We start from the raw sequence: 12,856 nt of genomic DNA, 5'->3' as shown, positions 1-12,856 counted from the left end.
ATTTAACTATTCAACCCACCAGTTAGGCACAAACAAGAACTTATATTATATATATCAATATATATATAATATAAGTTCTTGTTTGTATATAAATAATATATATAATATATATATATATATAATATATATATATATATATATATATATATATTGATATGTCTTGCTTAATTTTTCAGGGTCTGATTGGTATGACATGGAAGCCGATGGTACTTTGCTAATCAAAAACATAGACAAAAGATCAGAAGGTACTTACGTCTGCCTGGCAGAAAATTCTGTTGGTAAAGATAGTGACTATTACGAAGTGATTGTAAAAGGTAAGAAAATATTTGGGATAAATGTGTTTTGTAAACTTCATAAAGAACTAATAAACAAATTTCGCTCTTTATGAAACAGAGAAGTATGACATGTCCATATTTTTTTTTAGATTTATTAACTGTGGTACCCTCAAAGACTTTATATGTAAAGGAAGGTGAAACCATTGATATCAAATGTGATATACCACATATGGCCACGGATCAATTGCGTTGGTTTAAGGTAATTAGCATTATTCAAGTGACTTTTAACAATTTATCATCAGTGACGTCAATATTCTAAATATTGTCAATATATAAATTTATTCGCTTACAAGACGCGAGACTTCATAGACGTGTACTTTGCCTTTAATAATAATGTAATATCTTAATAACTTACAATAATTGTTACTATAAAATTAACTGCAGTGTCAGTTCGAAAGTAAAGTGTGTCGCGAGTGTGATTTTACAATTTATACTTACTTATATTGTGCAAGATGAACTAAATATTTCTTGGTTATAACATATATCTGTGTTAGTTATGTCTAACCAAACAGCTTCCCCTTTCGGGCGTAGCCAACTATTGCAGCGAAGTCCTCCACCGACTCCAAATCAACCAGAACCAGTTCAACCTATTGAGCAAATTCCACCTCAAGCTCCAGCCGTGTTGGCTGGTGAGTTACCCCCTGAAGTTGTTTCAACACCAGATATCCAGAAATGGATTGGGTCAATAGACGCCGTTCTCACTGAGGTCTGCACCATAGTCTCAGAAGGGAAAATGAACAACGATCAAAAGCAGCGTGTCTCCGCCCTTTGTCGCAACGTTTTAAAGGGGACAAGTCAAATGGCCGTAGAATATCAAGCTTTAAAGCAAAAAACCATCCAAGCGCACCACACAGTACTGCATCTAAAAGAACAGCTGGACCTTGCAGAATCTATTAAGGTGATCAAAAATACTATAATCGACAAATTATCGCCTTCTGACATAACCTCTTCATCTTACGCTAGCATAGTAAAAAAAGTTCCGAAACCCTCATCCGTCCAGCAAATCTGAGTTCTGTGGCCATCTATCCTTGCGACAAGACGAGAACAAGCGAAGACACAAAGTCACTTGTTCAGAAAATTATTTCGCCTGAAGAACTAAAGCTTCATGTCCGTGGCCTAAAAAAAGTCAGAAACGGAGGTGTACTTATTAGGACCGAGAACAAAGGAGATATTGAAAAGCTCAGGAATTCAACGAAACTGATGTCATCTGGCCTTACGGTAGAAGAAACCCCCAAGCGCCGACCTAGGATTGCTGTCGTTGGAGTTCCAGTAGCACTTACTGAAAGAGAAGTATTTGACTGCATCTATGAGCAAAACCTTTCGGAGAAATTGGCAAATAGTACCCGAGAGTCCTTTCTTGCTACTGTCAAATTGAGCCATAAGTCAGGTAAGAAAGGTCTTCCCACTTGCAATTATATATTAGAAGTTTCTGCTGCCGTCAGGAAAGTACTCATAAACCAAGGCCGGATTTTTATAAACTGGACTTCTTGCCCTGTAAGAGATTTCACAATAGTTACAAGATGCTTCAACTGCCAGCAGTTTGGCCATGCAGCCAAGTTTTGTCGTGAAACTAGTCCTACGTGCAACCACTGTGGGGAGACTGGGCATTCCCACAAGGAGTGTAGCAGTAAATCTTCTCCGCCTCAATGTGCGACGTGCAAGCGCTTCAAGAAGAAATGTGACCATCAGACTGGTGACGCAGAGTGTCCGGCGCGTAAATATGCCGAGATTAATTATATCAATTCGATTGACTATGAAGGCGCCTAAGAGCGCCCCGGATAGTTTATTTAGTAGCACTTAGTTATTGTCTCGTAAGTTAAAAGTTACTCTATATTTTATTAATTTAGTAATTAGTTTTTATGGCCAGTCAGCTAATCACTGATCTGGATGAATTTTCTGTGTCTGAAGCCAATACCTGTAATGTAGTAGATTGTAAACTTCTTCTTCCTTCTGGGGAAAATACGCTTACGCTACTAACTCAAAATATTCGCAGTATTAATCGCAACATGGATGGCTTTGAAGTTCTATTAGAAAGTCTTGAAATTAACTGTGATGTTATTGTCCTAACAGAATGTTGGCTATCCTCTCAGACAGCCAATTTACCTTCTCTCGACGGCTACTGCACTCACAAAACAAATTCAAACATGAATCAGAATGATGGTGTAGTGGTGTACATCAAAAACACCTTAAAAGTTCTAGTAGAAGAGCCCAGAGTTCAAAATAGTAACTGTTTAGTAATTAAAATTATTCCGGATACTGTAATTATGGCCATTTATAGGCCACCGTCTCAAAACATTGACAGCTTCTTGAACTCACTTGATGTAAACTTAAAACATTTATCTGCTTTTAAGAACATTATATTAATGGGTGACATAAATATTAATATTGCTTCTGAGAGAGCAGATACACATGTACATAACTACCTAAATATTTGTTCATTTCATGGTCTTTTACCAACCCATTATTATCCCACGCACCAGTCTGGGTCATGTTTGGATCATTTCATCATAAAAACCCGACATCCGAACAAAACATTAGTCACCAATTCATCGCTTACGGACCATCAAGCTATTTTGCTAACAATACAAAAATCCTCACCTAGAAAAAACTGCATGCGTAGCTTTTTAAAAATTGATATGACTAATCTTGCACGTGACATTCGCGACATCGACTTTGACCCTATTTACGATACTAATGACGCAAATATTTCATTACAGTATTTCATAAATGCGCTACAACATGCGATAAACAAAAATACAATTACCAAAATAACGTCTAGAAGGTATAAATCGATCAAACCGTGGATCACTCCAGGTCTCGTTCGTTGTATACGGCATAGGGACAAACTACACCAAAAGTCAAAACTTGCACCTGATAATGAAATACTTTCTATTTCATATAAAAGGTATAGAAACTTTTGTAACAACCTTTTAAAAAAAATTAAATATCAACACGAGAAGAATGAATTACAGAAGGCAGGAAAAAACAGTAAACTCGTTTGGAAATTTATTAAAACAAATACTTTTCGATCGAAAAATCCTGAACCCCCACTCGAATTACTGTCTTCAGAAATAAACCCATTAGTAGCCGCAAATAAAGTAAATAGTTTTTTTTGCTAACATTGGCAAAACCTTAGCTGAAAAATCCTTGAACCATAGTACTTATCCCCACCAACCATTGTCGGCTGTAAATACCCCTACGAAAACATCAAAATCTTTTGTTTTATTAAACACTGACGTCAATGAAATTTTAAGGATAATTACAGGGTTAAAGGACGATTGCGCTGTTGGGTGGGATGGCATTCCTAATAACATACTGAAAAGGTTTAAACACCTTCTTGCTCCTCCATTGACCCATATTTTTCAGTCATGTTTGTCTAAAGGAATCTTTCCCAAACCGCTTAAAAAAGCAGTAGTTACGCCAGTTTTCAAAGCGGGAGATAAAAACTGTGTTAACAACTATAGACCCATTTCAGTATTAACAGGTCTCTCAAAAATTTTAGAAAAAATTATAAATAGTAAATTAATAGATTATCTTGAAATTAACAATTTGCTTTCAAATAACCAATTTGGGTTTAGACCAAAAAGATCGACTAACCAAGCAGTTCACAGACTGTCCGAATACATTAGTACTAACCTTGACAAGGGTATGCATACCATTGGGATTTTCCTGGACCTCGCTAAAGCTTTTGACACAATTTCTTGTTCTATGTTACTACACAAGCTTGAAAAACTTGGAATAAGAGGCGAACAACTTCAGTTGTTCACCGATTATCTTGGAGATCGTCAACAATGCGTTAAAATAGGTCAGTACACAAGTTCTGAGATGGAAAATAGTGGTTTCGGAATACCTCATGGAAGTATTTTGGGACCTACATTGTTTTTAATTTACATTAATGATTTATGTAGTTTGGTCCTTCGTAATGGGCTAATATTATCATATGCGGATGACACAGCCCTATTGTTTTCCGCTGAATCTCAAAGTGAAACATATGAATATGCCCAAAACGGTTTTAATGTTGTGTCAAATAAATTGGCTTCATCAAAATCTTCTAACATTAAATATAGATAAAACTAAATATATTTCATTCTCAATTAGAAACATTAATCCACCGCTTACTAACCTAGATATATTTGCACATAATTGCAATTCTGCTAATATTGCTTGTACTTGTCCCACTTTAGTTAAAGCTGACCACATAAAATATCTAGGTGTTACGATTGACACGACTCTAAATTTCCGTAAACACATCGAGTTACTATGCAAAAGAGTGCGTAAATTAATGTACATTTTTAAGAACCTACGCCACATAGCCGACTATAAGTTAATTAAACAGGTTTATTTGGCTCTGTGTCAGTCTGTTCTCACCTATTGTATTACATCATGGGGTGGAACTGCAAAGTCTATCTTGCTTCCTCTGGAACGCGCTCAAAGAGCAATTCTAAAGGTTGGCTACCTTCCGCCCTTTTAGGTTTCCCACACACCAACTATACACTGCATGTAAAATACTAACAGTGCGCCAACTATTTATATTGCAAACCATACTTTATCAGCACTCTGAGCTTCCTTTCGACCCAGTATCCCAAACCAGGAGGAGGAAAGATTTGGTTTGCTTTGAACCACAGACAAGACATGCATTTGCACATAGATTTTACGTATTTTTAGGACCATTTTTGTACAACAAGGTCAACAAGATACTAAATATATATAGTGTAAATTATTATAAATGTAGTACATTGTTATCAGAGTATCTACTAAATCTTGATTACACAAACACAAAAAAATTATTGGAAGTTTTAGTATGAATGTAAGATTAGTTTGTAAGTTGTTATTCTATTTCTGTACACATGCACCTAAATTGATAGTCTTGTAAGTGATGACCCGAAACACAGGTTTTTATAAATCTAGCTCGGGCAAGTCGCTAATTATATGTTAGAGTTATTGGTTTATGTGGAATTTACTTGAAATGAAATAAAAGTTTTATAATACAACAACTGTCTTTTTAATGATGCCCACAGAGTAAAAAGAAGAGACAAACATTGAAAAGGCGCGAATTTACACCACAGACTATTAATATTACTTAGTATCTTAGACACAATATAGAAACTAATATTTTAACACTCCTACCAAATTCAAGCCTTTCATCGGTTTTACATAGTAACAAAAGTTGAATACAAGTTTAGTAGACTATTAAATAATGTAATCTTAATACTCTACAACACACATACAAATTAATTCACAAGTTTTGACATTCCAATACTATTTCTCATAAATATAAATTTATCTTTAGACAAGGCTTTAGTAAACATATCAGCATACTGATTATTAGTGTGTACATAGTTCAGACTAATTATATTATCATAGTATTTTTCTTTTATAAAGTTATACTTAATATCTATGTGTTTACATCGCTTATGAAATTCACTGTTTTTAATTACATTTATTGCACTCTGATTGTCAATGTTTATGCACACAGATTTTTGTCTAAATACACCTAAATCACTAAGCAACTGTCTAAGCCACATAGCTTCTTTAGTTGCAGCACAAGCAGCCATGAATTCGGCTTCTGTCGTGGATAAGGCCACAGTAGGCTGACGTTGTGAGGACCAAGTGACAGCTGCTCCACTTTTCAGAAAAACATAGCCAGTTGTTGAGCGTCTCTTTTCCAGGTCATTAGCAAAATCTGAATCGCTGTATCCAGTTAAATCCGTACTGTCACAGTTAGATGTATAGCATAATCCATAACTTTTTGTCTCTTTCAGGTATTTTAATATTTTCTTTACAGCGTTCCAGTGGGATTCATCATATGAATGTAAGTATCGACTCACCTGGTTTACAGCAAGCATTATATCAGGTCTGCTCACCATTGCTGCATGTACAAGTGATCCAACTGCTTCTCGGTAAGGATAATCTTTCTTCAGTGCATTCTCAGGCTTCTGCAACTTCACATTTGGATCAGCAGGTACATAGTTAGGATTAGCATCTTGCATGTTAAATTTCTTTAGCAACTGAGCAATGTATTTGGACTGATGAATAAAAATAAAATTATTGTGCTTTTCAATTTGCATCCCAACAAAGTTAGTTGGCACAGAATATACTCTTATTTCAAAGTTCATTTGCAACTCACTAATTGCTTCCATTATTGCAGATTTACTTTTACAGAACAGAAGTCCATCATCGACGTACAGGCACAGGTAACATTTAAAGCCATTTATTGTTCCTATATAAACACACTGATCTGCACTGCTTTTCTCAAAACCAAACTTATTGAGAACTGAGCTGAATTTAGTGTTCCAGCATCTGGGTGCCTGTTTTAACCCATACAATGATTTTACAAGCTTACATACCTTATTAGGGTCGCAGTCTAGTCCCTCAGGTGCTGTCATCAGGATGTTTTCCTTTAGCTCCCCATAAAGAAAGGCAGTAGTTACATCAAATTGAATTATTTCAAACTTTTCTTGAGCTGCAATGGACAATAAAACTCTAATAGAGTCATACCTGACTGTTGGTGAAAAAGTTTCATCATAATCAATGCCCTCTTTTTGTGCATAGCCTTTTGCACACAGACGAGCTTTGTAACGAGGGCTTGTTGGTTCATCTTTTACTCGAAAAACCCATTTGCATCCAATTGGCTTCACATCTTTAGGCTTTTCTACCAATACCCAAGTTCCATTTTGCTTATGTGATTCTAGTTCCTTTTCTATTGAACATTTCCATTTTTCAGAATCAGGTGATGAGATCGCCTCACTATAGTTCAGCGGTACAGGAATATCTTCACTACAGCACAGGTAACCTTTTTCTTGATCATCTTTTTGTTTTGAAAATAATTCTCTATTTCTTGGTCTCAGTGTTATATTGGACTGAGAGGGTATTACAACCTTTTGATTTGGTGAGTAGTCACTGTCAGAACTTTGATCTTGATAAGAGTCAGTATTAGTGGATTGTAATGTGTCATTAGAGCTCTCAAATGTGTAATCATCAGTTGGTTCGGATGATGAGTGACACATTGTGCTGTCCTGTATCAAAACCTCTGAAACATAATTTCTCTGTACAGAAGTTTCAAGAAAAACTGCATCTCTACTTTTGATTACTGTTTTACTTCCAGGAATAATAAATCTGAATCCTTTTGTATTATCACAATAGCCAATAAATATTGCTTTTTGTGCTTTTGGGTCCCACTTTCTTCTTTTTTCTTTTGGAAGATGAATCATTGCTTCACACCCAAATATTCTTAAGTGACTTATATTTGGTTTGCTTCCGGACCACATTTCTTCTGGTGTCTTGAAGTTCAGTGACTTAGTTGGAGATCTATTGATGAGATAAGCAGCAGTGTGTACAGATTCAGCCCAGTATCCTTTAGATAATTTGGCGTTAATTAACAAGCACTTAGCTTTCTCAACCAATGTCCTGTTCATGCGTTCTGCAACTCCATTTTGCTCTGGAGTATATGGAGTGGTGGTTTGATGAACAATTCCAGCAGCTTTTAAGAACTCACAGAAATTTGCATTCATATATTCAAGACCGTTGTCAGAGCGAAGACACTTTATACTACAATCCAGTTGTTTCTCCACTTGGCTCTTGAATTCTTTAAATTTTGCAAATGCATCAGATTTCTTGTGTAGAAAATAAACAAAAACTTTCTTTGAGTAGTCATCAATTAGGGTCATAAAGTATCTTGCACCACCCAGCGAGCTAGTCTCCATCGGACCGCAGATGTCGGAGTGTACCAGCTGAAGTACTTTGGTAGTGCTGGTTTCACTTTGTTTTAGAGGTAAGCGAGTTTGCTTTCCTTGCAGGCAGGTGACACATGTAATATTCTTATTTTTCTGAGAAAACTGTACACCTTCAGTGTTATCTATTAATTTCTCCAGATTTGCAAAATTCAGATGGCCCATGCGTTGATGCCAGAGGTACATGTCTTGCTTGTCAACTTCAGATATGTATGCATGTTCACTTTTTATATCTAGCCTGTACATATTGTTGATCAAGCTTGCCGTTGCAACAACAACATTGTTTTTATTCAATATTAAGCAGCCTTTACTGTTGAATTTTACCTGACCTCCATTCTTTATAATCTGACTGACTGATAGTAGATTTGTTGCCAGTTCAGGTACATACAAAACATTTTGAAACAGAATTTTGTTGTACTGATTTTTATCATTACACACATCTAATGTCAACTGACCAGTACTGTGAACTGATAATAACTTGTCATTTGCTACCTTTATAGTCTTGATAAGTGGCTCCTTTTCCTGTTGTAATAGATTTCTATGTTTGGTCATATGCACAGAAGCGCCTGAGTCTATATACCAAGGATCTTGTTCCAGGTTATGTGTTGAAGCTATGAAAGCAGCGGCATAACTTGAACTCTCTTGATTCTTTTTAGAAGATTTCGACTTACACTCAGCAGCAAAATGGCCATATCTATTACAGTTGTAGCAGCGAGGGCCTTTTTTAGGTTGTTTCTTGTTACCCTTATTCTTGTAGTTATGGTTGGCGGCAAATGCAGATGTGTCATTTTCACATATTTTGACATCTTGTAGAATTTTTGACTTAATTGAGTCAGCAGTTATTTTCATACCAGAGCTTTCTATTCCCATGATCATCGGCTTGTATGTTTCAGGTAGACCGGATAGTAGCAGTGTTCCGAGCCACTCGTCATCTACTTTAAAGCCGATGTTCCGGAGCTTGTGAGCCGTGGTCATAATTTTGCTCACGTACTCTTCCACATTTAGACATCCAGTAAGATTTGTTGTACACAGATCTCGCAGTAATCCCACACGGCGTGTTAGCCCCGAGTCGTCGAATGCGCTTGCCAAGCAGTCCCACACTTCTTTTGCAGACTTCGCATCTTGAATGTGAACGTAGTTTACAGAGTCCACCAGTAAGATGATCTTAGATTTTGCTTTTATATCGCGTTTTGAGTCGACAGATTCACCGGGCGCAGGTTCAACACAGTCCCACAAGTCTTCGTGTTGGAGATATGTTTTGACTGCAAATCTCCATGTGGAATAGTTTTCCCGACCAGTAAGCTTTTCGATCATTACGAGAGGATTGCTTGACGACGACATTTTTGACACACTATTTGTAATGTTCAGTGTTTTTCAATCCGTAAAACCAACAGTCACTTCGAGGTTATGTTTTACCGGCATACGATATTTTCGCGATTTTCACTGTAATTTTACGTTCACTAACTTTCACTACGATTATTAGGGCTATACTGGGCCCATAACCTGTTAGAGTTATTGGTTTATGTGGAATTTACTTGAAATGAAATAAAAGTTTTATAATACAACAACTGTCTTTTAATGATGCCCACAGAGTAAAAAGAAGAGACAAACATTGAAAAGGCGCGAATTTACACCACAGACTATTAATATTACTTAGTATCTTAGACACAATATAGAAACTAATATTTTAACATTATACATAAGTCTAGGTTAAAAAGTAAATATTCCTATAGTTCCTAAATATTGGTAAGTTACTTATTAAGTTATTCCTAGTGCACTAGCATAATTATTGATTAATACTTATTTGTGGCTGTTTCATGTAAATTATTTTGTGAAATAATGAAATAAAGGATTATTTATTTTATTTTAATATATTTTTGTGTTTACAGGACGGAAAAAAGCGGATAGAACGAGATGATATATATTTATTCAGAGCAACTCGAGGTGATGATGGAGTGTATACTTGCCGTGTGTCCAATTCCCTCAAAACACAATCTATAGCCACTAAACTAGTGGTTGGATTTAAACCGATATTCAGTACCGAAGTAGAAGAAGAAATAGAATTTGTTCAGGAATCAACACCCGAGTCACTTAATTGCCAAGCTTATGGTGAACCGAGTCCTACGGTAAGTACCTATAATGTACATAAATCTTGTCTTGGCATAAATCAATCATAATTATTATAACAATAATTATTATTATACCTACGATGTCTCTGGAAATCTGGCTACTAATCTAGCAGATTATGTACACTGCTCTTTTGATATATTTTTTTCTTACTACGCTTCAAATATGGTTCATTTACAGCACGCAACGTGGACTCACGACGGCGAGGCTATGGATAATACTGACATGATCTTGATGTTATGGATGAAATTAGGTGCTACAGGAATTTACGAATGTGAGGTCAGCAATAAGTTTGGCAGTATACGTCGATCCTTTAATGTCACGTCCCGAGGTAGGATCTGCGTTTGGTTTTTTCTGTCCTTTCTTATTTCTTATTTCTTGTCTTCAACCATAATTATAAATAGGGTCATCCCCGAATTTTGGCTATGACTGCGTTTCCACAGAAGCTGAGCAGCACAGAGTCGAGCAGAGACTTATAAAAAACTACCAATCACATTGCACAAAATACTCGTCTCATCTCCGCTCTGATTCAGTGGATAATGTGTTAGCTTGGCTCCGCTCGACTCCACGCGGATCCGCTTCTGTAGAAACGCACCCTAAGAGATTTTTACATACGTTTTTTAACTCAGAAAGTTAAACTAATTACACAAACCGAGTACTCAAAGTACATTCAGCGATCACTCGCTTTCTTCAAAATATCTATTTGATATTATTAACGACATGCTAAAGACATTGTAAATATTTTTTACAGATTGCATATTGGACATAAAACAGTCTTTCGTAGGAAAACATCCCATTATGTTTTCATCATCTGGTGGGTGGTCTGTTTTCCCGATAAAAGAAAAATACATGATAATACCAAATAAAGGTTACTTTTATATGAGATGCCCTTCAGGATTCGTCAACCCGGAACTCTCACTATATTCCAACACTATGGTAACTTGTGAACGAGATAACATAGTAAAAATAGCCGGAAAGCCTTACAATTTTGCAGATTTACAATGTAATAATGAAGTGAGACCTGACTTGGAAAAAACAGAAAAAGAATGTTTTGGTGATAATACAGAATCTATGAAAGTAGGGTTTTGGGCACAGGGTAATTTTTTCATGGAGGTATATAGTGTCTGTTTTGACAAAAAGAATGATGTTCCTTTGTACACAGAGCATAAATTGTCTCATCAGCATACAAATGTTTCTTCAACCTCTCAATGGTACAGCTCTTCTGATATACCTGCTGAAGAGTTTGAGGAGTTGTACAATTGTAGAAGGCAACTGTATGATGTCGGTATAGCTTTGGGAAGAGGATTACGTTCTATGTCTTGCTGCTTTGGAAGAAGACAACTCGTCAATCCACGGGATTTGCTTCCCGGTATACCAGTGACAGCGTCTTTCGAGTATAAAAATGTTGTTCCACATTGGAGCTCCTGTAATTCAACGGTGAGTTGAGTATTCGTTAATAAAACGTAAAGATAGAAAGCCAGGATACCGTCCACGTCAGTCGTGATTGCGACTGGTTGTTATAAAAAAAATATATTATTTTCAGAATTGGGACAAATTGGAAGCATTGGTAAGGCAGTTGGCAAAAAAAGCCGGTCGTCACTTGACCGTGTTTACAGGCACTTCAAACGTAAATCACGGCAAAACGGTAGATATTGAAATTAACAATGGCCGAGACAGACACCAAAAAATTCCACGATACTTGTGGAAGGTAAGTGCATAAATAACCAACAGTCATAATGTTTCATCCTCGAATGGATATTCCATCCATATGTGGTCCATGTATTGAGCCTGCTAAAACCTGCACAGTTCCAAATTCTAAATTAGTAATTACTTGAATTATAAAGTGACCACTTGCTTGGAAATCAACGAGATAGCTAACGTACTCAACTGCATAACTGTTCCAGGTGGTTCAAGATCCAGTTGCAGATTCATCAATTGCAATAATACAAGTGAATATACCAGAATTAACTCAAGACAAAGCAAATAAATATGTTCTGTGTTATGATATTTGTAATAATATTAAGTGGATGGAGGGCCCAAAATGGGACCATGTAGACAGCGGCTACACGTATTGCTGTAACATGAAAGAATTCGAAGAAGTCTTCGGATACACCCGTCCTATCACCAGCATGAAACGAGTCCTCTTCGATGCCAGTTTCACGTCCGATACCTATTTGAATACCGTAAAACATGGCAACTTTACCAAATAAATATTTAGAATTTGTAAAATATTAAGTGGATGGAGGGCACGTAAATATGATTTTTAACCATAAGACGCATAGAAACCAATTTTAGAACTATATATTTAGACGCATTATAGTCTATCTGGCTCACTTTATCGTAATCGTCATTATATACAAACACTTATTTTAGCCGTAGTAAAGAAAAAACAACATGGGTAAAGATACCAATTTTTTGGCAACTTTACCTACGCGCCGTATTCATCTTGTATTGCATATTAAAGAGTTGTTGAGGTACAGAGGGCTTCATCTAGGACTACTTCGTATTAAAATGCAAACAATATGAGGAAATCTATAAAGATAAAGGCTACACAGACAGTAGGTAAAGTTGCCATGGGTTTCATAGTAATTTACATACAAATAATTTGTTACGCTCGGGGTTGTCAAAAAAGGAGGAATATTTTTATGACATGTATATTAAAAA

At 36.2% G+C, this 12,856-nt stretch overlaps 1 pseudogene; it reads left to right on the top strand.

Annotated features, from left to right (window-relative positions):
* Positions 1–567: 567 nt before the first annotated feature.
* On the top strand, positions 568–3,002 carry LOC126911020 (uncharacterized; annotated as a pseudogene).
* The last annotated feature ends 9,854 nt before the right edge of the window (positions 3,003–12,856 follow it).

This window comes from Spodoptera frugiperda, chromosome 9 (assembly GCF_023101765.2).
Source record: "Spodoptera frugiperda isolate SF20-4 chromosome 9, AGI-APGP_CSIRO_Sfru_2.0, whole genome shotgun sequence".
Lineage (NCBI taxonomy): Eukaryota > Metazoa > Arthropoda > Insecta > Lepidoptera > Noctuidae > Spodoptera > Spodoptera frugiperda.
The sequence above is the reverse complement of the archived record's forward strand: the minus strand, read 5'-3'. Positions and strand labels throughout refer to the sequence as shown.